Source organism: Meriones unguiculatus, chromosome 2 (assembly GCF_030254825.1).
Source record: "Meriones unguiculatus strain TT.TT164.6M chromosome 2, Bangor_MerUng_6.1, whole genome shotgun sequence".
In the NCBI taxonomy this organism is placed as follows: Eukaryota; Metazoa; Chordata; class Mammalia; order Rodentia; family Muridae; genus Meriones; species Meriones unguiculatus.
The window spans coordinates 190625505-190651198 of NC_083350.1; the positions used below are offsets into that span (position 1 = coordinate 190625505).

Here is a 25694-nt window from a genome sequence, read left to right on the forward strand (position 1 = left end):
TTTTAGGTAAGATTCCATAAGCTTCTGAAAAATGTGCACTCTGCATCTGTTGGATAAAATATTCTGTATATATCTGTAAGTTCATTTGATCTGTGGCATAATTAACTCTGAAGTTTTTTTGTCAGCTCTTAATTTGGGTGACCTTTCCACAGATAAGAGTAGTGTTGAAATTGATCATATCAATTCCTAATTAACTTTTTAAGTCCATTAGTATTTATTTTATGAAACTGACAACCCAACATTTATATATATATATATCACCATATATAGCTTCCTGATTAACATTAGCTGTATATATATATATATACGTCACCATATATAGCTTCCTGATTAACATTAGCTATATATATATATATATACGTCACCATATATAGCTTCCTGATTAACATTAGCTGTATATATATATATATGTCACCATATATAGCTTCCTGATTAACATTAGCTGTATATATATATATATATGTCACCATATATAGCTTCCTGATTAACATTAGCTGTATATATATATGTCACCATATATAGCTTCCTGATTAACATTAGCTGTATATATATATGTCACCATATATAGCTTCCTGATTAACATTAGCTGTATATATATATATGTCACCATATATAGCTTCCTGATTAACATTAGCTGTATATATATATACGTCACCATATATAGCTTCCTGATTAACATTAGCTGTATATATATATATATATGTCACCATACATAGCTTCCTGATTAACATTAGCTGTATATATATATATATATATATGTCACCATACATAGCTTCCTGATTAACATTAGCTGTATATATATATATATATGTCACCATACATAGCTTCCTGATTAACATTAGCTGTATATATATATATATATCACCATATATAGCTTCCTGATTAACATTAGCTGTATATATATATATATGTCACCATATATAGCTTCCTGATTAACATTAGCTGTATATATATATGTCACCATACATAGCTTCCTGATTAACATTAGCTGTATATATATATATATATATATATGTCACCATACATAGCTTCCTGATTAACATTAGCTGTATATATATATATATGTCACCATACATAGCTTCCTGATTAACATTAGCTGTATATATATATATATATATATATATCACCATATATAGCTTCCTGATTAACATTAGCTGTATATATATATATATGTCACCATATATAGCTTCCTGATTAACATTAGCTGTATATATATATGTCACCATATATAGCTTCCTGATTAACATTAGCTGTATATATATATATATATATACGTCACCATATATAGCTTCCTGATTAACATTAGCTGTATATATATATATACGTCACCATATATAGCTTCCTGATTAACATTAGCTGTATATATATATATGTCACCATATATAGCTTCCTGATTAACATTAGCTGTATATATATGTCACCATATATAGCTTCCTGATTAACATTAGCTGTATATATATATATATATATATACGTCACCATATATAGCTTCCTGATTAACATTAGCTGTATATATATATATGTCACCATATATAGCTTCCTGATTAACATTAGCTGTATATATATATATATATATACGTCACCATATATAGCTTCCTGATTAACATTAGCTGTATATATATATGTCACCATATATAGCTTCCTGATTAACATTAGCTGTATATATATATATATATATATATATACGTCACCATATATAGCTTCCTGATTAACATTAGCTGTATATATATATGTCACCATATATAGCTTCCTGATTAACATTAGCTGTATATATATATATATATATATATATCACCATATATAGCTTCCTGATTAACATTAGCTGTATATATATATATACGTCACCATATATAGCTTCCTGATTAACATTAGCTGTATATATATGTCACCATATATAGCTTCCTGATTAACATTAGCTGTATATATATATATGTCACCATATATAGCTTCCTGATTAACATTAGCTGTATATATATATATGTCACCATATATAGCTTCCTGATTAACATTAGCTGTATATATATATGTCACCATATATAGCTTCCTGATTAACATTAGCTGTATATATATATATACATCACCATATATAGCTTCCTGATTAACATTAGCTGTATATATATATATATATGTCACCATATATAGCTTCCTGATTAACATTAGCTGTATATATATATACGTCACCATATATAGCTTCCTGATTAACATTAGCTGTATATATATATATATGTCACCATATATAGCTTCCTGATTAACATTAGCTGTATATATATATCACCATATATAGCTTCCTGATTAACATTAGCTGTATATATATATATATACGTCACCATATATAGCTTCCTGATTAACATTAGCTGTATATATATATATATGTCACCATATATAGCTTCCTGATTAACATTAGCTGTATATATATATACGTCACCATATATAGCTTCCTGATTAACATTAGCTGTATATATATATACGTCACCATATATAGCTTCCTGATTAACATTAGCTGTATATATATATACGTCACCATATATAGCTTCCTGATTAACATTAGCTGTATATATATATATATGTCACCATATATAGCTTCCTGATTAAAATTAGCTGTATATATATATGTCACCATATATAGCTTCCTGATTAACATTAGCTGTATATATATATATATATACGTCACCATATATAGCTTCCTGATTAACATTAGCTGTATATATATATATATATGTCACCATATATAGCTTCCTGATTAACATTAGCTGTATATATATATATATGTCACCATACATAGCTTCCTGATTAACATTAGCTGTATATATATATACGTCACCATACATAGCTTCCTGATTAACATTAGCTGTATATATATATGTCACCATATATAGCGTCCTGATTAACATTAGCTATATATATATATGTGTGTGCATATGTACATATATACACACACATACGCATATGTGTGATGCTATAGCTTCCTAATTAACAGTTCCCATTATTAACACTTAGAGGCATTCTCATCTCTTCTGACTAATCTTGGTCTTAAGCCTATGCTTTTAAACTATCAGAGGACTTATGCAATTTGTTTTATGCCTTCCATCCTCCTGACAGACTGACCTGCAGCCTCTGGCGCTCGACCACTGTCTTCACCAGTGCGGGTGTCTTTAGAGGACGAACAGTTGGGTATGTTGTTTAATCCAGTCTGCCGACTTGCACCGCTCTGTTGGGAGCTGCGACTGTTTACATCTAAGATTAGCGTTGAGAAATAGTAAATCCTATCATTTCATTGATGGTTTTCTCTGGTTGGCTGGATTCTTGTTTGTTCTTTCCTTCTCCATTATTAGTATTAAGAGTTGTTTTTTAGATCTCCTTTGCTCATCTCGTCCTTCCGTGACGTTTTTCAGTGCTCTCGTAATCGAGGCTATCTTCTTTTCTATGCTTAGGTTTCTTTACACATTTTCTACAGTAATTCTTGTGGTCATGAATGGTTTTATTTGTGTTATATTTTTTAAGTCCTCACTTCACCATCAATTTTTAAAGATAGTTTTTCTGGATACAGCAACGTAGCTTGGCAATTATTAACTTTCAAGGCTTTAAGTATATTATTCCATGCTTTCCTAGATTTTAGAAACTTTTGATGTTATTCGGTTGAGTTTGCTTTTGTAGAGAAATTGGTATTTTCTCTTATAGCTTTTACACTCTTTGTTTGTCGTTTTGGTACATGGAGAGGTTCTTCTCTGGTCATGTTTTGTCTGATCTGGAATTCTGATGCTTTTCTGTTGATGTCTCCTTCTTTATCTAAATTCAGGAACTCTCATTGTTGTTGCTGCTGTTATTGTGGTTTTTTTCTGTTAATCACAGCACTGGGTGTTGTATACAGAGCAATTAGGCAAGAAAAATAATATGCATTCAAAATAGAATGGGGTGAGTGTTAGAATCCTGTGGAAGAGAGTTACATGGCGGGTTCACAAATCACGCGACCGGTTTCACGTAGTAGGTTTATTAGGGGAAGGGGAAGGGGTCCCAGAGATCGTCTCCGGACGAGGAGAGAGAGAGAGAGAGAGAGAGAGAGAGAGAGAGAGAGAGAGAGAGAGAGAGAGAGAAAGGAGGTGCTTTGAGTTTTCTTATAAGGCGACCCAGAGCATGGACACATAGTTTCCGGTGGTCAGCGGGTGGTCTTCTAGGTGGGTGGCCTTCTAGGTGGCCTCACAGATGCCAGATAACCAGTTCATCAGGTCCCTTGGGGCTGGCCGTAGAGATGCCTGCTTACAGATCCCAACAGTGAGATTATCTACTTTGCATATTATACCATTTTATGTGTAGAAAATGCTGATATTTGCATTTTTAAATCTTACTAGAACTAATCGATCAAGTCAGCAAAGTTGTAAAATAAAAAATCAGCTGCAAAATCAGTTGTTTCTATGAGGCTGGCAGCTATCTGCTATGCTAACGGGGTCGCCAGTTGTTTTTATACACTAAAATTTATCTAAAAAGAAATCAAGTAAACAATGACACTTATAATGTCAGAGCACAACAAGGTAAAAAAGGTAGTGAAAGATTGGAACTAAGACACAAAGAAACACTTACTAGAGAAAAATAAATGGAGGATTCTTTAAAAATTTCATGATTGTGGATTGTGATGGCTATTCTTGATTGTCAATTTGACAATATCGGGAATTAACTAAGATCCAAATGTCCGGATACACCTGTGAGGGACTTTTTCTTAAACAATCTGAAGTGGTGAAACCCACCTTTAATCTGGGATGCACCTTCTGTTGGCAGCCTATATAAAGGACACGGAAGAAGGAAGCCAGCTCTCTTTGCCTGCTTGTCCTCACTGGCATTCGAGCGTACTTCTTCAGGATTCCAGCATATACTGAAGGCAAGCTGAGACACCCAGCCTCATGGACAGAAGAACTACTGGATTCCTGGCCTTCCCACTGATAGACAGCCACTGTTGGACTAGCTGGACCACAGCCTGTAAGCCATTCTACTACAAACCCTTTCTGTAAATGGTTGGTAAACAGACATACAGACAGACAAATAGATGACAGATTCATTCTATCACTTCTGTTGCTCTAGAGAATCCTGAGAAATACGTGGATTGAGAGGCTTAATGACACTTAGATGCCAATGCAATAAAAAACCATATTTGGTGTAATATCTAATAAAATTCAATCTTTTTCCAGAAAAAAAAATACACTTAAAATGTACATGGAATTTCAAAGATCCTGCCTTAGCTCAGGTGTGCTGACTTGAAAGGATATCTATTACTGGACAAATTATTGTTGTGTGGCAGTTTCCCCTGAATTGAAATGTCCCTTCCAGGAGTGGGGAGAAAGATAGTGAGACTCAGGAGGTAAACAAACTTCTTGTGTCTGGGATATCTGAAAACCCCAAGATTTACAAGAGGCCCTTGGCAGGGGCATGATGTGGTACACACTGCTGGGCAAGGAGGCTGATGGACGGACCTGAGAGCCGCCTGCGAGTTGTGCAGAGCTCCAGAAATGCAGCTTTCATGAGTCACCGCCCACTTTGGGGTAGGATTTTAGACAATGCAGCTGCAAGTTAACCCTCACCAAAATTGCTGTCAGTGACTCCGATAAAAATTCACTGGTCCACTATGTTGGACTCGAGAGATGTTGTTGCTTTGGTGTGTTGTGAGTTGCCCTTCTCTGGTGGGTAGATGTTGAATGAGTCTTAAGCCCAACTAGAATGAGCAAATGACAGTGACATTTAAAAAGTGACAGACGCATGCACACAGAAAATCTGGGGCCAAGTTGACTTTGTGTATACTAACGGAGCCATAGACTATGGCCACGATCTGGAACCTCAGTTTGGCTGTAAACAGCACAAATGGAGGGGTCATCTAGTCTCAGTAGGAGATCTCTGTAGGCAAGCAGTGTCTGGATGTTTGCCAGGACTCTCTGGACATAAACATCTGAGAGAAGAAAGGTGCAGCTGCTGGGTTTTGCACATGGGCTCAATTGTTCATAAACACTCCTACTAGAGCCAGAGAAGGAAGGTTCTGCCAATCCTGAGCAAGCCTGACCTTTATCACCAACATCCATTCATTCAGTACTTACTCACTCAAGGCTTCCTCCACTCCCTAAAGAGAGGGGAGAAGGAATAAGCTTAGAGAAGAGAAATGGAGAGAATGAATCATGGGAGCAGAAAAAGAACTGACTATTTGAGGGAGAAAGGGGGCAAGGAAGCAGGGAAAGGCAGTGGGGAAGTGAATGAGAACAAAGTGTAATGATTTCATGCATAAAAATGCCACAGTGAAACCCATTACTTTGGACACTAACCAATAATAATAATAATAATTTGAAATAAGTCCCAGCTTGGCCAAATATTAACTGTGTAACCATGGGTCTCACCAGTAAGAAAGACACCCATGGAATATTAATTGGCCTTGTTTATGCGCCCGTTACCCCCAACTGCAGACTCTGATGTTGCCTTCCTAACTGCTACACTCCTTAGTAGAGCTCAGATAGCCATATCTTCTCAGCCCTGTCCACAGTGGCGCTGAGTAATTTCCCACAAGTCCTTGGGCCTCTCAGCAGCAAATATTAAGAGGCCACACTAAATGAGAGACAGGCCAGTTCTGCCACAGGAGTAGCTCCTCTCTCCACTGCCCACATGATTATGGTAGCCTGTGGCTGCATCTTAGCAGTTCTGGTTTCAGGGCAGTCTTAGACCAACCGTAGCCCCTCCTTTTAAACTCACGGCCAGAGGATCAGGGAGTTTTGTTGTGAGATTGGGTCTACTAGTAATATCAGAAGCTATACCCACAGTCTTATCCACGTTACTACCCAAACATGAGCTGAACAAGGACAAGAGACGCCAAAGTAGACGGAGAAAAGTACAGGAGGCCTTAACCCTACACAGAGAACTACAGGCAGCCAAAGAGTGCTGACTACAAGAGACATAGCCTTCTCCAGGGAAGAGCACACCAGTGGTTATCAATACCAATGAAAACATTCAAGTAACATACAGACTGAGCAGGGTATATTTAGGAATATACATGTGTGTAACATACATACATGCATGTGATAACAATTAATGAAAAAGAGGCCATGAATTTAGAAGAAAATGAGGACGAGTATAAGGGAGAGTTTGAAAGGAGGAAAGGTAAGAAAGAAATGTTGTAATTATATCTCAATTTAACAAATAAGTTTTTATAATTTATTTAGTTTCAATTTATGTGCATTAGTGTGAAGGTGTCAGATCCCTTGGAACTGTGGTTACAGGCAGGTGTGATCTGCCATGTAGATGCTGGGAATTAAACCCAGGTCCTTTGGAAGAGCAAACAGTGCTCTTAACCACTGAGCCATCTCTCCAGCCCAACAAATAAGTTTTAAAAAAGCAATTCTAATGATGACCCAAAGGAAGAGGTAGGAATTATAAACCTGTGGGTGTGCAACTCTGCTCCTGCTGTTGAGGCGGGAGCCTCTTGCTACAGTAACTGCTTAACACTTGACTTTGCAGAGGATGAAAGGCCTGGTTTCCTGTTTTTCCAAGTTCTGTGCTATAAATGCCACCGCTGTGGCTGATTGCAAACTACCAGCACTATAACTGAGCACAGAGTTTGGAAGCAGTGTATAGATCTAGCTCTCACAGCCAGTTCCAGCTGGCTCCAGCACTCAGGGGCTGCAGGATGCTAGTGTTTAAATGTGGAGAGTACTTATTTTCTTTTCTTTTTAAGACTGTCTCATTATGTGTCCCTGGCTGGTCTGGAACTCACTATGTAGAGCAAGCTGGCTTCAGCCTCCCAAGTTCTGGGATTAAAGGTGCCTGGCTTACAAGGAGTCTCCTTCATATAGCATGGACCCTAATTAACTGCTCCTATTTTAAAAAATATTTGTATTAATTCTTTGAGAATTTCACACATGAATTCAATGTGTTCTTATTGCATCCCGCTTTTCCATACCCACCACCCCAACTTCATATCCTCATTCTTATGTACCACTGCGTCCAGTCTGGGCTGAGCCTGGTTGTGCCACCAGGGTCCACACACACCCACACCCTGCAGCTATCAGCTAGCATAGCCCCCCCACTCTGCTGGACATGCACTGGCTTGATCTTGTACAGTTCTAGTGCACGTCACGAAAGCTCCTGTGTGTTCATGAGCACACTGGTCCAACTGTACCCAGAAGACAGCTTTCCTCTGCTCCTCCCTGACTTCTGGCTCTTACCCTCTTGCTGGTCCCTCTTCTACAGTGATTCTTGTGTCTTAGGTGGGGTTGATGTAGCTGTCCCATACGTAGGCTGGGCACCCAACAGACACTTATTCCCTGTACTTCCACATGAGTTTCTTCATTAATCGTTGTTCACTGCCCAGTGAAACTTTCCAGATGAGGTCTGAGCACTGCGCCAGTCTTTAGGTATAGAACTATGAATTTAGAAACCGCCCCTATTTCATAGGAGGAAGTGACAGTCTGTTCTAAAGCAGGAGGGAAAACAAGCTAGGAGAACTCATTGCTTTCCAATGTGGCAGCACCATTGTGGAGTCACAAGGATACTTTTAACTGTATGATTTCTACCTGAAAATCGTAACTCTTCCTTTCAGTGGCCTTGGGAAAGGATTAGGTACTACCCAAAGAGTCCCTCAGGGTAGGGTTAGGGTTGCAGTATCACAACAAAAGACCTTTCTAATGTAAGACTTTTTCCTTCACTGCCACGCTTCACCCATGCTAGTTCTCCACAATCTATCTTCCCTAAGGAATGTGCTCTAAACGCATTTGGATCAGACAAATGAATTCATTTTCCACTTCTACTACTAAGCTGTGCAGTCCTAAGCATGTCCTTGATAGAATATGATTCTGGAAAAAGAAGACTTCCTTTGAAGATCTGCTGGACAAATGAAATAACTGTGGTGGAAAAGCAGCTACCACAGCTCAGCACCGCAACCTTTCCATGTCCACGAACAGACATGCTGAGCCGTAGGCATGCAATGTCGCCATCTCGTGGCTTCTCTCAGCATTGCCCCAAAAGCAAACAACTTTTGGAGGTCCGCAGGAAACCTAATTGGGGTGTGTGGGGTGCAGTCTGCAGTTTTGATGAGATTCAAAACTGATTTATGAGAAGCCAGTCAGTATCACAGGAAGATACTGACCCCTGCCAATCACTGTAAAATTGATTTGTTTTCTTCTTTTGACAATTATCAGCTGTTTGACCCCAAAGACAAAATTATCTAAATGGCCATTTCCTCAACTGTAAAGTGAAGATAATGGTTCCTACATCATTTACAAAACAGTCGTTCGATATCAGATGCCCGATATCAGATGCCCTTCATATTGCTCTTAAGTCCCTCCTCCCTTTCCCAGAGCCCAAAAATTACACGCCTGACTCCTACAGCCTACACACACACACACACACACACACACACACACACACACACGCATGCGCGTAGTTCTGGCCACATCTTCTCAGTTTTCAGGAGGGCGGTGTAATGTGCCCCAATACTTCTAAAATTTCACATTATTTAGTAATGGATTTGGTGGCATACTGCTGACAAATTTAAGTCAAGAACCCCCCCAAAGTAAAATAGCAGACTAGAAGCTCTCTCTATCCTATCCTCATAAGAAGAGCCATAGTAAGAAAAACAGACTCTTCCGAAGAGAAAGAAAGAGGAAGAGTTTTAACATGCATCAAGACGGTGCTAAGGTTTCCCGAACAGTGGAGAGGAAAAGACCAGGTAATGCGTGAAAAACATCCAACCTAAACACAGATTCAGGAGCATGGCTCTCTGGCAGGGAACGTGGAGGGGCTTCTCAAAAGGTAAGAGAAGCTGCCCTGGTGAGAAAGAACTGGCCGTGCTACCCTCAGAGCAAACCCCCAGCCCTCCCAGCCTCAAAAACAGTGGCAGGTTCTATGACAGCAGTGTCACCAGCGGTTCAGAGGAACCTCACTCAGCAGCTCTGTGTGACCCAGGTCAGCAGCAACCTGCTTTGAATGAGACTGTCTTCCACAGGCTTGGGGATCTGAAGTCTTGGTCCCCAGTTGCCAGCACTGTTTTGGGAGGTTAAGGAAGCACTAAGGGGTAGGACCTTGCTGGAGAAAGCACGTCCCTGAGATAGACTCTGAGAGAGCGAATGGCCTCCACCCACTTCTAGGTCACCCTTAGCTTTCTGTTTGAGGTTGGGGATTTAATTGGCCACCAACTGCCTCTGCCTCCTGCTCCATTACAGACTCTTCCTCTGGAACCAGAAGCCAAAATCAACGCTTTCTTCCATAAGGTGCATTAGGTCATGGCATTTTTATCACAGCAATAGTAGCTTTTCTGTACAGAAGTCGGCACAGAAGAGTGGATGCCGCTGTGAAGAACCTGACACGGTTTTTAGAGGGATACGGAAGACGCGGGAAGGTTGGACTAGAAAAGTAGTAGAATGCTCTAAACAGAGTTTAATACGCCATTCTAGTTGGAGCTTGGCGGACGAGAGTGCTGAGAATAACGCAGATGCTGGAGGCGTGTTCCTGAGGTTTCGGGGGGGGGGGCAATATTAGCAGTTATGCCGAAGGCCATTTCTGTATTTTGGCAAACACTCTGACTGTTTTCTGCCCATGTTCTGAGAATGCATAGTAGGCTGAATTTAAAGTAATGAACCAATTTTTGGCAAAGAAAATATCGAGCAGCATATTGTTGAATCTCTGAAATTGCCGTCACTAACAACTTATACTGGTCTACAAGGAAAAAGAGCGAGAGGAGGCAAATAATACAAAACGTGTAGTTATGAGAAAAAGAACACTAGGAAACAATGTTGCCCCCAACACATGTTTTGGAAGCTGTAACCATGTATGAGAGGTGCACTGAAATAATAAAAGGTGCCCTCACAGCAAGACACCCCACCCAACTAAGCTTCAGATTTGTGAAAGGAGAAAGCCTCAGGGCTGTGTGATCCTAGGAAGCAATTGTTTCAACACTGATTGCCTGTAGTGTGGTTGAAGGGGTGAGGGTCCAAGCCGGCGGCCAAACTTAGCATCTACATGGTGCTGGCATGAAAGCAGAGTGTGGTGGGGCAGGGCCCTCTAAAATCCCAGACACGGGACGTGGAGCCACAGACTCCACTTTCTTAGCAAGACCACCATGCTGTGAGGGCCACTCCTCCCCTCCTCTCCTACGACAAGCTATTCCTGCCAGCAAAGCTCCTTCCCAGGTTTTTAACAGCTGGCCCCTTTACCCTGGCTGCCTCTGACAATCCCATAATTCTAACTGTGTTCCCACTTCCAACTGGATCATAGACCCCCGGACTAGGGCTTTCTCTCCTAACCAGTCTCATCTTGAAAGGTCATTTTGTGTCAGCTCCTTTGCTGAACCAAGCTACCTCCGCAGCTCAGCCCTGATTCTTAAGAGAGATGAAAGGGTAACCCCACATGTTAAGACTGCTGAGCAGCAGACTGCTTTCTCCCACTTCCAGGAGGAGTCAACCAAAGCATCAGACGATTCTGTCTCTGGGACAGCACTCAACATCCTTACACAGCTGAAGACGAAGCTTTTCCTGGCTTCCTGTGAAATGCCCCTGAATTTACTACTTTCCTTGTGTTGGTGAAAAAATACTTCACAAAACAAATTAAGTGTGGAAAGGCACAGTCCACCATGGTGGGAAAGGCACAGTGGTGGGAAAGGCACAGTGGCAGGAACTTACGGCAGCTCAGCACCTTGTGTCCACCATCCCCCAATGACCCCCCTCCAGAGCAGCAAATGCCGGTGCTCAGTTTACTCACTCCTCTGGGCTTGGTCCAGGACTCCAGCCCATGAAATGGTGACATCCTCATCTAGGTTAGTTCATCTCACTTAAGTGAGCTAAATTTACGAAATCCCTCCCAGACATGCCCAAAGGTTTGTTTCTAAGGTGATTTTGGACCCTGTCAAGTTATCAGCAATACAAAACACCATAGCCACTAATCCTATTCATGAGGCCTCCACCCAACCGTGACCTCATATCCCAAAGGACCCACTTCCAGTGGCACCCACACTGGACATCACGTTTTGTTATATGAATATTGGAGGTAAAATAATGCATACCAATTAGCAAATTTTCAAATGCCATTACTTGTTAAATGGTCATTATTTCTTCTTCTTCTTCTTCTTCTTCTTCTTCTTCTTCTTCTTCTTCTTCTTCTTCTTCTTCTTCTTCTGACGCTTCATTGTCTCCACTCTTCTGTTCACTGTTTTTTTTTTTTTTTCTTTATTGTAAAGGCTCATGATATACTATGGAAATTAGCCGTCTGTCTGCCCTCTGTGTTAGAAATGTAAATAGAGATTCTGGGCAAAAGACCCAGTTCCCGGAGTCCTAGCTGCCCAACCCCATATACCAATTAAAGAGCTAAGTAGAGATAAAGGGCAGAAAGCATGATTTAATCAGTGTTCACTTTGAAGAAAGGAATAGATAAAGGGGTCAGGTGACCCTAAGTCTGTTTTCAGAGTACTGACATGAGCTTTACATTGAAAACGAAGAACTGGGAAGAGGCAACCATGAGGAACTCAGCAGCCCTGTCACGGTGCAATCTGCTGTCACTGTCTCTGGTCTTGTTCTTCAAGGTGCTCCTGGAAGGCTCTGTTACTTGAGAAGACATCTGGTTCTCAGAAGAACCAGAACAGCCTCACCATCAGAGATAACTGGCCACACCCAAGGGCTTGTCTACCCTGTGAGGCTCTGCTGTTCCCAGAATCCATGGTTGTTTGTTTAGGACAGTAACTTTAAATGCCTCTTGGATGTCTACAACAGAATTGTGACAAGCATGCACTAAGGTGCCTGTCCCTCTTATCTTTGTGTCTGAACCTTGAAAGAGAGCTGGTGAATTTGCCCAGCTTGTGGACAGACCCCACCCCCATAAGTGATTAACATGCCTACATGCAGGGGTGAACAGGTGACCCAAAGCAAAGGAAGCAGATGTAAAAGGCAAGCCAGACTTCCATCCTGCCTCTAGTTACCTTGTGGGCCCAAGTGCAAAACCAGAGCTTTTCAACAAAAGCAGCTTCTAAGGACCATGATTAATACATGAAAGCACTGTCCAATGTATCCTTCTGTGATTGGGGCTTGCTATCCCCTCGGGCCTTCAAGGTTCTAGGTGGCCATCTCTGACAGGGCGGGGACAGGCGGTAAATAGCTGTGGGTGGACTGCAACCATCCCTGCCTCAAGCATCTGTTGCTCCCCAGGAAATACTAGGCCCCATTACAACCATCCTGACATTCTGAAGACACACTGTGCCCTCCCATTGCCTGTTGGAACAGTGAAACCCAAACAATTTAAATTTCACCAAGAATTTCATAATGAAAAGAAGAAAAAGCTAGAACTCTGGCCAATCAGACTCCCAGAAAAGATTTCCCGCAGTTCTGGTGACTAGAGCGGGGACAGTGATGAGACATTAGATCACAATTGACTGGAACTGCTCAGCTATGAAGGCCTCTGGCCTTTTGCTCAAACTGAAATCACACGTTAGGAGCCCAGATATGGACACAGGGAGTCACTAGAGCTTTTAGTTTTGCTTCCCATTAAATAAGCCTCTTTTTTCTGTTTTTCACTATTACATTGTCTCTGTAATTAGCCTTTTGAGGACATGTGACCTACCTTGGCTTATTAGGGCTGCCAGTGCCCAGGTTTTGACCTTAAAAATGCCGTTAACACTGTTGTCTCCTCTCTTGTGGTGAGATGCCAGGGTTTGCGAGTGGAGAGACTAGAGAATCTGAGGGGCTGAGGAGGCCACAAAGAAAGGGGGAAAGAAAGTTGGAGAGGAGAACACACAGTACCAAACACAGCTACTGAGAGCTTCCGACTACTCCATGACAGGACACACACACACACACACACACACACACACACACACAGCCCGAAATGCAGGTCCCCTTGAACGCTGAACACTAGAGGGTAGGCCCTGGCTTAGTGACTGTGGCACAAGGGCCAGAAAGGCCAGAACAAGGGGGAGCACTGTTGGAAAGAAGCCAGGACTCTTTAAAAGTACTGGGAGCTTGCCTAGGACAGGAAGACGTTCCCTGAGAGACTAAAGGGTGTGGAGGAAGCCATGAACCACCTCTACCTCCAAGACAGAAGAAATTCCGGCTAATGGTTCTGGGATCTGCCTCTCCCTCCCAGCTTCTCAGGATCTGGCCAGTTTCACTCTCTTCTCCCCTGAGATCACTCTGGAAGAGAGAGGGACACACTGTCCCTCCTCTGGAGCCAAGGCAACCCCTGCCAAGCTTCCTCACTGCAGCTGGCAGGACCTGGGCACGTTCGCCATCTGGTGGCTGACAACCGAATTGCCAGTGGTGATTCCCTGACAGGAAATCTGCCTTCGGTCACCACTGGGCAAACCTATAACAAAGGTTTGCCTCTGCCAGCCTGGGCACAATGACAGAAGCAAGATCATTACATTGAGAAGCCTTCAAGCCAGTGAGAGGCAGAAGCAGAGGTCCATTCCTGGCAGGCTAGGAGCTCCCGTGCACAGGCCCCTGGAGGCGTTATGCACAGGGAGACAGAGCAGGCCAAACCATGTGACGCCAGGATGATGCTGTCCTGGAGGGCAGCAGGTGACTGCAATGGGCAGGTGCAGCCCACACTGTGGGAGAAGGGTGTAAATGTAGCCTTGAGGCCAGATCTTCTGCTCCTGATTAGGCCAGATATCCAGAGACTAAAGAAGCTGGCCTCATTTGGGTGGGACAAGGGCTCCTGAGGGCTGGGACAGACTGGCCAAGGCAATAGTCTTAAAATTAGCTACGCAGAAAAAGCAAAACGGCTCCTCCTAAAAAGCTATAGAATTAAGACAAATGATCTCTAGAGACTAGGTTCCCAAGAGGGATTCAGAAAAGGAGCCCCCCTCCCACAGGTAAAGGCCTGAGTGCTCAGGCAGCTTTTCTCCCAGGAAGATTCCACACAGTCCCCTCACAGATGCTCCTGTCTGCTGGGAACTCTGCAGCTCGGCCTCCCAGACACCAAGGTCCACAGACAGACCTCCAACCACAACCCTGACCTCTGACCCTGAGAGAGGAGATGCCTTCCACCCTTCACAGCCCCTCTACAACTCCTGCCAAGCATGCAGAGAGGAACCAATGCCAAGCGGAAACTGACAGGGACTGTGAGTCACGTGCCCTGGTATGTCTCTCAAATCTGAGCACACTCACCTGGCTTAGTGTCCTAGTCACTGTTCTATTGCTGTGAAGAGACACCACGACAAAGGCAACATGTAAAAGTGTTTAGCTGGGGGCTTGTTTACCATCTTGGAGCATTAGTCCATGATCACCATGGCAGAAAGCAGACAGGTATGGTGCTGGAGCAGCACCTCAGAGTTTTACAACCTGATCCATAGGCACCAGGCAGAGAGACTGGGCCTGATGAGGGGTTTTAAAACCTCAGCCCATTCTCAGAGGCATACCTACACCTCCTCCACGGATGCATCTCCTAGTCCTTTCCAAACAGCTCATCAACTGGAGACTAAGCATGGAGATATACACACTTGGGGGATGAACATTTTCATTTTCATTCCAGACCCTGAGCTAACTACTCCATCTGACATCACAGGTTGAGTACTCCTCCCCTGAAAAGCTGAACACTGACAGCATTATGGGTTGGAATATTTCTCTTTACTTAGGAGTGTTTGTATCTTAAGTTGGGAACTAAGCAGACATGGTATTTATTTTCGTCTATGTGTACTGAGCCCACGATTTCATATACAAAGTTATTGTGGACAGTGGCCTTAGAGACTGTGCGAGTTAGATTCATGGTGCAGAAGTCCCCACTTGTGGCATCGCCTCAGCGCTCACAAACTTTCAGATTTTCATATGACGGAAGTTTAGCCTGTGCCTAATTACCTAATTATTATGCTTCAGAGACTCATTAATGCATATTCTTTCCAAACCACCACAGTGAGCATGTTCAACCATGTTCCAAGCCTCCGTGGGAGCTAGGAGCAGAACTGGATACAAACAGGAACTTGGTCTGTTCCCTAAACACACCCCAGCAAGTACTGGGGGTTCAGTCTCCTCCTGGGACAGTCTGCACCCCACAATGCCACTACTGCTGTTCTCCAAGTGAGAGGACTACAGATTCCCCTCAAGTCCCTTTGTCCCCTGTGACTAGACCTCTATAACTCTTCTCCCGTCTTTGGACATGTGGAGCAATAACCTGCCTATCTCCTTGCTGTGCAGGCTTGTCCAGTGAAAAAAAGACAAGATGTAAGAGCAGACCCCCTCTTCTAGACATAGCAAATCTACAAGTTGATGGGGGTAGGAGACAGCAGTCATAATCTTTCTTTCCCTTTGCCAGTGTCTCCTGGGAATTCTCACTAAATCCTGGCCATAAGCCCACACGAAATTCCAGACTCTCCTGTGACCTGAGGCACCAAGATGAATGACCACTATAAAAAGACTCATTTTGAAAAATGGTACAAGCTTCTGAAACTCAGAACTGAGGACACAAAGGTTACTTTTAAAAGAGCAAAGTATAAAGGTCTTAACTATCAGTGGACTCCAAATCTTCCAATACCAGCCTGCCAGGTAAAGCCTTACTTATCAGCACAATGGTGTGTAACTGCTGTGGTGCTAACCAGCTACTTTCTGGTTGGTTCTGAGGCCTGTTCTTAGGAAAGTCATTCCCGGCACTGCGTGCTTGGTCAAAGGCCCATGGCTGCAGAGGTCCTAGGCCTTGCAGTGAACCTACTTTTGTTTTGCTAAATGGATGTATTTTTTGTCAAACAGCCTCCTATTTCTTTTTATACTTGTATACATGTGCTTTTCTCAGCGTTGATTAGATGCAAAAACTCATGGCTTCTTAAGGTGCTGACAATTAGTGACTGTTGTGTGCTCATCCCTGAACAGAACAAGTGTATCATCCCATCCAATGCTCAGGGAACATAACAAAGGACAGTGCAGACAGAACGTAAGTGCAGGAGTGGAGAAGGAGGGGTCTGTGGGCCACTATCTTCTGGACCTGACATGGCTGTTGCAATCACAAATTCACAGCAGCTGAGTTTGCACTGGGTCTGTGCAACACCCAGTAATATATGGGGAGGGACTCATGGAGCCTTCCCCCTCCCCCAAAGAGCCATTGACTGTGGAAGGCTGCTGTGAAAAGGGATAGTCATTGTATTAGAGGTGGTCATGCTCCAGCTTCATGGAGGAAGCCCTGGCTAAACTCAGTGGGTCACAAAACAAAGCAAAAAGACATGAAAGTGGAAAGGAAAATTGTTGGCAGGAAGGGGAAGTTGTTTGGGTGGAAGGAACATAAGAGAGGATGGAGGAGGAGAATAATCAGATTGTGTTACATACATGTATGAAACTGTCAAAGAATAAATTTAATTAAAAAAACAGAACATAAAATTATAAAAGTTTCTAATTGTTTCTTCAAATTCCATGATGCCCACAGGGAAGGTGGAGAAAGACATGAGGAGAGACAGACTTGGGTCAGCATGGCTGCCTTGATCTTGTCTGGGGAAGGCGGTCCTAAGTGGCCCTCGCCAGCAGAGTGAACTGTGTAGACAGGGCAGAGAATAATGCAGTCAGATGGGCTCTGTCGTTGAGGCCCCAGGGGAAGGGGTGGGGCTCGAAGGCTGGTGACAGGTTGCTTGGGAGCAGGAAGACAGATGCTGCGTGGAGCAGGGAGGATCCTGAAGGACTGTCAGTGTCCAGGAGGACGGAAGGAGCCTATGTTAGCACCCACGACCACAGAATATGCAACGCATGCGGTCAGCTGTCTCCCTCTACCTAACCACAGCAACAGAACGAGGCTGGTGGTGTTATAGAACTTGAGGGTCCTGGCTTGTGCCCAAGACAGGTCCACCTCCTCAATAAGTCAATTAAAAGGCCAAAAAGAGGAATTTACTCACAGTGATCACATTGAAAAGAACAAAGAGATCCGAGGAACCATCGCAAGTCTATCTTCCAGGCCCTAAAATAAAATTATATTTTAAGTAGAGGCCAAGAATATGAACATCAAAGCAGGTGTGGTCAAGGTGTGGCCCTGCCCATCGCTGACACGACTTTCCAGGCTTCAATCTCATCCTATAGATAGAACTGTGTAAAATCTCTTTCTGGGGGAGACAAGTTCCCCCCAAAAGGCTTTTATATCTCCCCACATGAGAAACCTGGGGAAACTCCAGTTTCTTTAAGTCCGTTGTTTCAGTCCTCTCAGAGGGTAGTGAGAGGCACAAGCATCACTGTGGAATATCTTCACTTCTGTTAGGCCTGGCACAGTGGGACAGAGTCCCGAGGTATTGAGTGAAGGTAGCAAGGGACACAAAACTAACTGCCCACATGTAGACCCAAACTCAGACCAAGCTAAGCTGCCATGTTTATGACTGCATCCGGGGGTGGGGGGAAACTCTAGAAAAAGTGGCTATTAGGGTACAGTTTATAAGGGATGCGTACCCCCAGCTGCGGCAGAGGCCTGTGCCCTGCCTGTGGTCCTGGTGTACTAACTACTTGTGTTTAGGAAACTAAGCTGTGCCTTTAGTTTCAAGCCCTGTGTTATCTGCACAGTCAGATGGCCTTTACATAGACTGTGGATAAGCAGAGTGCTTCTGAGATCCTGATCTTCTTCCTTAGGGTTATTCCTAGGTATAGCCCCAGGAGTTCGCACAGCACTCAGTGTGGCTGCTTCCCGAGTTGTACGGCAGCATATCTCACTGTTGAATCACTTCAATAATTGCCAGGAACTTCGTTCATTCTCTGGGCATACCTTCTGTTTGTAAGTTACCTACATATATTCCTAGATATCTGCACCTTCCTCCACCAGCTGTAGAGAGTCCAAGAAGGGCAGTCCCCTTTCCAATCAAGGGCTGGGGACCTAACATGCAGAATATTCCACCAGGGGGTGGTAGTGGCTCAGAGATATGCATTCCTTTTAAAGCACACCCATAACCACATTCTGTGCGCCCCCCCCCCCAGGGTTTAACACGTAATGACATGGACTCCAGCCCACCCAAGGTCTCCCTCATACTCATCCTCCCCCTTTTCAGCATCCTTACCTCTGCTCTGGATTAGATGCTGGGAGAGCCTAGCCTCCAAGAAGAGCTTTAGAGAGTAGGAGACTCGAGGGTGTGGGTGGCATGGCTGGCTGATGGGACAAGGAATGACTGTCACCAGGGTTTTCTGCTCCATCTTCCCCAAGGGCTATCGCTGGCTCTTGCTCTTACCCTGTTGTGTTTACTGCTGTCCCCAGGGGCTCATTTGGAGCTGGAGAACTATGAGAGTCATGGGTAAGAACAGAGGAGACTGAGATTCAGTGAGAGTCAATATTGACTATGAGGCCTTCCCTGGAAGAAGAGGCTTCCTCTATCGCCTCATTAACAGGGCCATTCCTTCAAATCCAGCCTCACCACAGAAGGGGAGATGAGACGCCAGAAAAGACCAGTTTCCAGATACCCGACAAACCCAGCTTCACTAGAACCACAACTGGAATTTCTATCTGCATGAAGGCTGGGACGCTCATGTCTCCTTATCAGCCCCAGGATCTCCCCTGACACGTGTCCAGCTCAGGAAAGCCAACCACCCAGGAAGTCACCAGCCTACATCATAGCACGGACAGCAAGCAGGGGCAGCAAAAGCAAGGCCTGGGAAGACAGAAAGGGGATCAGTCTCTCCTGTTGCTCTCCAGCTCCATCCTCCTCTGTTTTCTTCCCCTGCACTTGGCCTTGTCCTCCAGCCTCAGGGTCCCAAGTCCCCAAATCCAGATGAGTAGAGGTCAGTGCGTGTCCCCGGCTGACCAGGGAAGCAAGCCTCTCCCCTGAACTTTGGTCTTGCTTAGTATCTGGACAGCAGCCAAGAGTCAGGCTTTCCCTCTCCCAACTCAGACTTCCTGCTACTGCAGGCTGGGGAAATCCCAGAGATTGAGCTGTGCCTCCCCACCCAGCGCTGTCCCTAAGGCAGGGAGGGCTGGGGCAGAAGGGTTCCTGGGGAAGGGCACTGGGAAATAATGGGTTCTGGGGATTACAGGAACCAGAGGAAAGGAAGCCCAAGGTGAAGACAGTTGGCCTCCTTCACTCCTGACTCTTGTCAGGGTTCTATCCCTGTCAGCCACCTCAGGGGAAACCATGAGAGCTGCTGTGGGCCAGTGGAGGAGGCAGATGGCCAGGAGACACAGGGAGGCTGATGTGCCTCTCAAGACAGAGTCATGTCTGTTGAGGAAAAAGAAGCTATGCAGACTGGCTGAGATGAAGGCTCAGGCAGCTCCCTCGGTCCTCCCACTGGGAGCTGCCCCTGCTTGACAGCGATGGAGTAGGAAGGAGAGGCAGTGTCACTCAAGTGCAGACACTGAAGAGTTGGGCTGTGGAATGTCCCTGAGCATGTGAGGGCTATTCTTTTTGTTTTCCATACAGATCTTAGTCTGAACACTCACAGCAGCTGTGATAGGCTTTTTCCCATGGTCCTGGGATGGATTAGTGGACTGTGAGCCCAACTAAGGGCAGCACCTCCTTCCCCGCTGCCCACTGCTCTGCAGTTACTGCCCCTCTGGCCAAAGCCAGGCTGCTTGCTCTTCCAAGAATGGCCTGGCCCATGCCCCACCTCCTTATTCTCACCACCAAAACCAACCTTATCACTGTCTGGCATTCCCAGGGAGCTGTGCAAGTGTTCTCGCAACTGTGCCTTCCTAGGCGTCTCAGGCCTCGCCCAGTACAAGTCCAGGACAGGGAATCGGACCTGGGGTCACAAGGCAGTGCACAGGAAAGGGACTAAGCAATTTCCTTTCAGTTTGAAATCCCAGCTCCATCTCCCCCACTGAACCTATCTGAAACCTACCTTCTCATCCTCCCTTTCCCTCATTTTCTGTCAAACCCAAGCTTTCCCAACCCCCATTCTCTGCCTTCAGATCTCCTGTGCTCCTGGTCATCCAGACTTGAAGCCTCAGTATCACCTGTGACACCCAGCACAGGCTCGCAGCAAGGCCCTCTGACCCCCACGCCCTCATGCCTAGTCATTCCTCTCCACACCTCCCAGGGGTCAGCTGGTGTAGGGTGCTGGTTCTGGAGAGGTGAGCGAGACACCAGCCTTGCCTGTGGAGCGAGTTGCCAGAGCACAGCAGACAAGCTGGGAGCACAAAGGCTTCAGAGTGAGAGCAGCAGCTCCAGCATGGGGTGTAGGTGCACTCTGCCTTGTTTCTATCTCTCCTTCCTGGAGAGAAGGAAGGGCTGGCTCTCTGGCTGCTGGCTGAGTGGTCTTGAGCAAGCCCATTCGGCAGGGCTCCGGAGGATTAGCTATCACCGCTAGCACCATTAGCACTCATTATGTACCAAGCCCTGCCCTAAGCGCCTCAGATAGATTGAGCCATTTAATCCATGCAGTTCCCACCTACCCACCACAACAAGGGAAATGACATCATCAGCTCAGATTTCAGAAGAAACTGAGACCTTCGAAGGTAAATAAATTGTCCAAGTTGGCCCAGCTATACAGATTGGAGACAGAGTTGATGCAAGACTATATATGCTTTGTCACCATGCAACTCCATCTTCAAAATAACTGCAAAGGGAGCTAGCTCTAGCTCTTTATTTTGTGTATGGATGTTTTGCCTGCACCTGTGTCTATGCACACATGAATGCTTGGTGCCCACAGAGGCTGGAGAGGGTATTGGATCCCCTTGGACTGGAGTTACAGATGGCTGTAAGTGGCCATATGGATGCTGGGTCCTCTGAAAGGATAGACAATGCTCTTAACTGCCAAGTCATCTTTCTAGCCCCTGTTTTTTGTTTGTTCTCTGTTCTTTCAATTAATTCAATCTACATCTTGGTCAAAGGCCCTGTTTTGTCTTTTGAGACAGGGTTTCAGTGTGTCATGTAGCCCAGACTGGTCTATACCTGGCTCATCAACACTCTACTTGGCTTGTCCATTCTGATTCTGCTTTTCTTATATCTAAACCTTAAAACAACCTGAAATTGCAGCTAAGTACATTGTGAGGGAAAATGGGGCTCTGAAAGGTTAGGTAGTGCCCAAGGTCCTGCAGGTGTTCCCTGTGGAGTTCTCAGGACTGGTCACCCACCCACGCTAGATAAGTCAGGCTACTTCTCAAGGTCACAGTCACCCTTTGTCTCCCTCTTGGTTTGTTGAGACTCCTACCCACTCTACAAACCTCTCCTTCCCAATTCCTGGCCGATATTCTGTGCCCCAACAAAGTATACCAAATACATTGTGTCTACTGAGCATGTGGACCCAGTCAGTTCATTTCTGGGTTCTCCTCCTAATGACAGATAGGCAAATAGCATTGATCACATCTATTTTAAGACTTGATAATATTTGACAATATAATCATATATATATGCTTTTTCTTCCAATTATTATTTTTTTATTTATTCCTCATCAGAACGCAAAATTCCTGAAGGGGAAAGAATCGTGAGATTGCTCTGCCTCCTCTGCCTGCTCCCCTCTTCAGACAGCAGTGACAGCACATGGCAAGTGCATTTCTCCTACAGAGCCAAGAAGCCCCCAGTTACTCCACCTGTCCACACCTCCTGTCTATGCCTGTTCGAATTCCAACATAGTCCTGGCCCCATCTGGAGTCAGCCCAGGGGGTTGATGCCCTCAGAGATCAACCCATCTTTAACTTCCCTGCCATAAAGTCTTCCTCCTTTCCTGAATGAGAGCAGGAGGTTAACTGGCAGGAAAGAGAAAGCACATGATGCCCAACAGGGAGAGCATGTGGGACAGCCAACAGCACTGCAGCACTTGTGTCTGATCCACGCTATTCCCAGAGTAGCCAAGTGTCAGACCTCCTTCTTAGGCCAGTGACCTGCATGGATGTCTTAAAGGTCTTCATCTTTGAACAAAGGGTTCACCTTTCTACTTTGTGTTTTCTCAGTATTTCCAGGCAGGCAGAAGGAAAATGCACGTGAAGAGTACCTGTCGGGAGTGCCAGAGTGATCAGTGCTCAGGCCACTTTTCACAGGGAGGTGCAAAGGCAGATCGAACTAGGGAATTCTGAGAACACTGCCCTGTTACCATTGGGTAAGCCAGTGATACAGAGATTCAGGAAAGGACAGAGTGCTAAGAATGAAGACTTCCTCCCTGATAACTGCCCTGTCTTTCCTACCTCTCCCGCCTGCTCAGTAAGAGCCTGGGCTCTGTCTCAGATAACTCTCTTATCCTGTCTTATCTTTTCTTATCACCTCTCTCTACTTCTGAAACCTCAGTGTTTGTTCTCCTCCCCCCGCCCTCCCCCCAATGCCTGTTGACTCCTCTCAGCAGTCTCCCCTGACCAGTGGAGCCTTTTCCTCAGTTCCTTCACAAAGCAGCATCACACTGCAATTGCTCAGGTTCTTGCTTCATCATGGCTTGCTGACTTTCCCCACCCACTTAGAGGAAGCAGCTGCCCTACTCCTATGGAGAGTGTACGTGCTGAGGCCAGACGCCTGACCTGTTCAGAAGTCTCTGCACTGCATCAGAAAACCTTCTTCTGGGCTGTGAACTATTTGGCAGCCCTCCTCTGTGCCCATTGTCCACCTTTGCCAATGACAATGGAACAGCATGCCTCTCCTCTCCTCAAAGAACATGACAGAAGGGGATGAGTCAGATTCAAAGATGAATTGCTGGAAACGGGGCTTTCAGAGAACTCTAAAGTGATCTAACTTCCATGTATGCTGCCCTCCAGAGTGTCTGAACTGCAAGCCCCACAGCTGGTGATGTAAGTAGCCTAGCAAGGAATTGTTCTGTGACTCAGTTTCTCTGATTTTCCCTGACCTCCGTGTTGGGTGTAATGTTGAAACTCTGCAGTTCATTTACACAGCAACCCCTCCAAATTATCTTTTTTTTTTTTACAGTTGTATACGAGCATATAATATGGCTTGTTTTCATTATAATTTCACTCATGTCCACAATTTTTAAAATGTTTAAATTATGTGTCTGAGGGGTCATTCACATGAGTACAGGTGCCCTTGGGAGCCAGAAATGTCAGATCCCTAGAGCTGGACTTACAGGCAGTTGTGACCTGCCCAGCGTGGTTGACAGGAGCTGATCTCAGGTCCTCTACAAGAGCCATCTGTGCTCTTAACCACCAAGCCACCTCTCCAGGCCCAAATGTGTTGTTTTTATAACTGCATACATGTACACAATGTATTTTGACCAGCTTGACCTCAAGACGTCTTCCATTTGTCTACTTAGCATTGAAAGGAATTGCAGGTAGACCTGTGTGAACTGACGTTCAGAGCCTCTTCTGCTGTTGTTTCCAGTTCTCTCACCTCGGGTCCTGGCCACGTGCATCCACACTCAGTGGCAGAGGAGCAGGGGCCTCTTCTCCCCAGGATTGCCACGAACTGTTTCCTGTGCGGTCATCTGAGTAGCAGCACCCACTCTTACAGGAATGAATGAGTTCAGCTCCCTGTCTCTCTCAGATCAGTTGAATTCTGGGCCTTTAATCAGCAGCAATGTGAGTGACTATATTTCTTACTCCAGTAATTACCTGAGAATATTTTGATAGGGATCAGAGGAAGCCCTCCTTATCCCTGAAGTTCCCACATATTTTCTATATTCACATATTGTGAGAATCTTTTTTTCCATATTTTGTTTGGTTCTTACTTTGTTGTAATAGTGCACCCCCAGACTTCGAGGGCTAAGAAACAATAACAGCTGATTATATCTTATGACATTGTGAGTCTCATCAGCTAAGTGATTCTTCTGCCCCATACAGTACTGGCTAAAGTTTCTCAGTGATGACAAGCTTGTGGCTCAAGTGGGATGGACAAGCCAAAATGACTTTAATATACCTACATTTGCCTGAGAGGAAAGAAAGACTGGAATCAGTGGTAACTCTCCCTTGCCAGGTAGTGGTCTTGAGGACTTAAGATATGTTTCTCTAATAAGGATTTGGGGCTTAAACATCAGCTCAGGGTGGAAGCTGCTAGTTATCCCAAAGGCTTCTGACTTCTGATGTGTTCTATTTGCCACCTCAGCCATCGGCCAGCCAGAATTCAGAGTAGATCCCTCCTATCAAAACAGATATATCTTGAATGACTCAGATGTCGTAGTCTTGGAAGAAAAGATCTGAGAAGAAAATGAAGGGTACATCCCTGGATTAAAAACAAAACAAAACAAAACAAAACAGGGAGAGTTTGAATATTGAAGTTTTGAACCTGCTAAAGCTCCTCAAAAAGAAATCAACCATCTCACTCCATCTGCCTCCCAGACACCTCTGAATATTCCACCTAGCTTGACCTGGCCAGATCTCAGGCATTGCTATCACTAAATAACTCAAAATCTATCCTGTGGCCTAGGACACACTCTATACAACACCTGACCCTCTCTAGACCCTCTACTACCCTTGTCCCTTAATCTTCCTACCTGTCAGAACTGTTTCCTCCATCAGAGCGATCACTCCCTCCATTGTGGGCACTTCCTTTGCCACAGGGGCTATACTGTTTTCTAGGTGAGGACGCTGAGACCCGTATGACTTATGTAACACACCCAAGCTCCAGAGGTCCTGCTCAAAAGCTTTAAGCCTATGCTAGACATCTCATGTAATTACTGCCATGCAGCCAGTCTACCCATGGTATTCGCCTATGGGCATCATCAGGGAGAGGGAAGGCTAGAACCCTCAGAATGAATGCTGTCAGGAACCCCTTCAGAAAGCAGAAAAGAGAAAGAAACCAGCAACCTTAAGTACTTAAGGAAAGGAATGCCAGAAATCTTTGGTAAAAAGTTATAGAGCCAGGCTATAATCCCAGCTACCCATAAGACTAAGACAGGAGAATCACAAGTTCAAGGTTAACCTAGATAACTTAGTAAGGCCCT

At 44.5% G+C, this 25694-nt stretch overlaps 1 long non-coding RNA gene across 2 annotated transcripts; it reads right to left on the minus strand.

Annotated features, from left to right (window-relative positions):
- Positions 1-3972: 3972 nt before the first annotated feature.
- On the minus strand, positions 3973-19680 carry LOC132652496 (uncharacterized). 2 transcript variants are annotated; one of them, XR_009590139.1, is made up of 4 exons: positions 19494-19680; positions 18950-19165; positions 17810-17871; positions 3973-4250 (listed from the first exon to the last, which is right to left on the minus strand). It is a non-coding gene; the product is annotated as an uncharacterized LOC132652496 (long non-coding RNA). The 2 variants fall into 2 exon arrangements; XR_009590140.1 differs by lacking the exon at positions 3973-4250 and adding an exon at positions 17338-17453.
- Positions 19681-25694: the final 6014 nt, after the last annotated feature.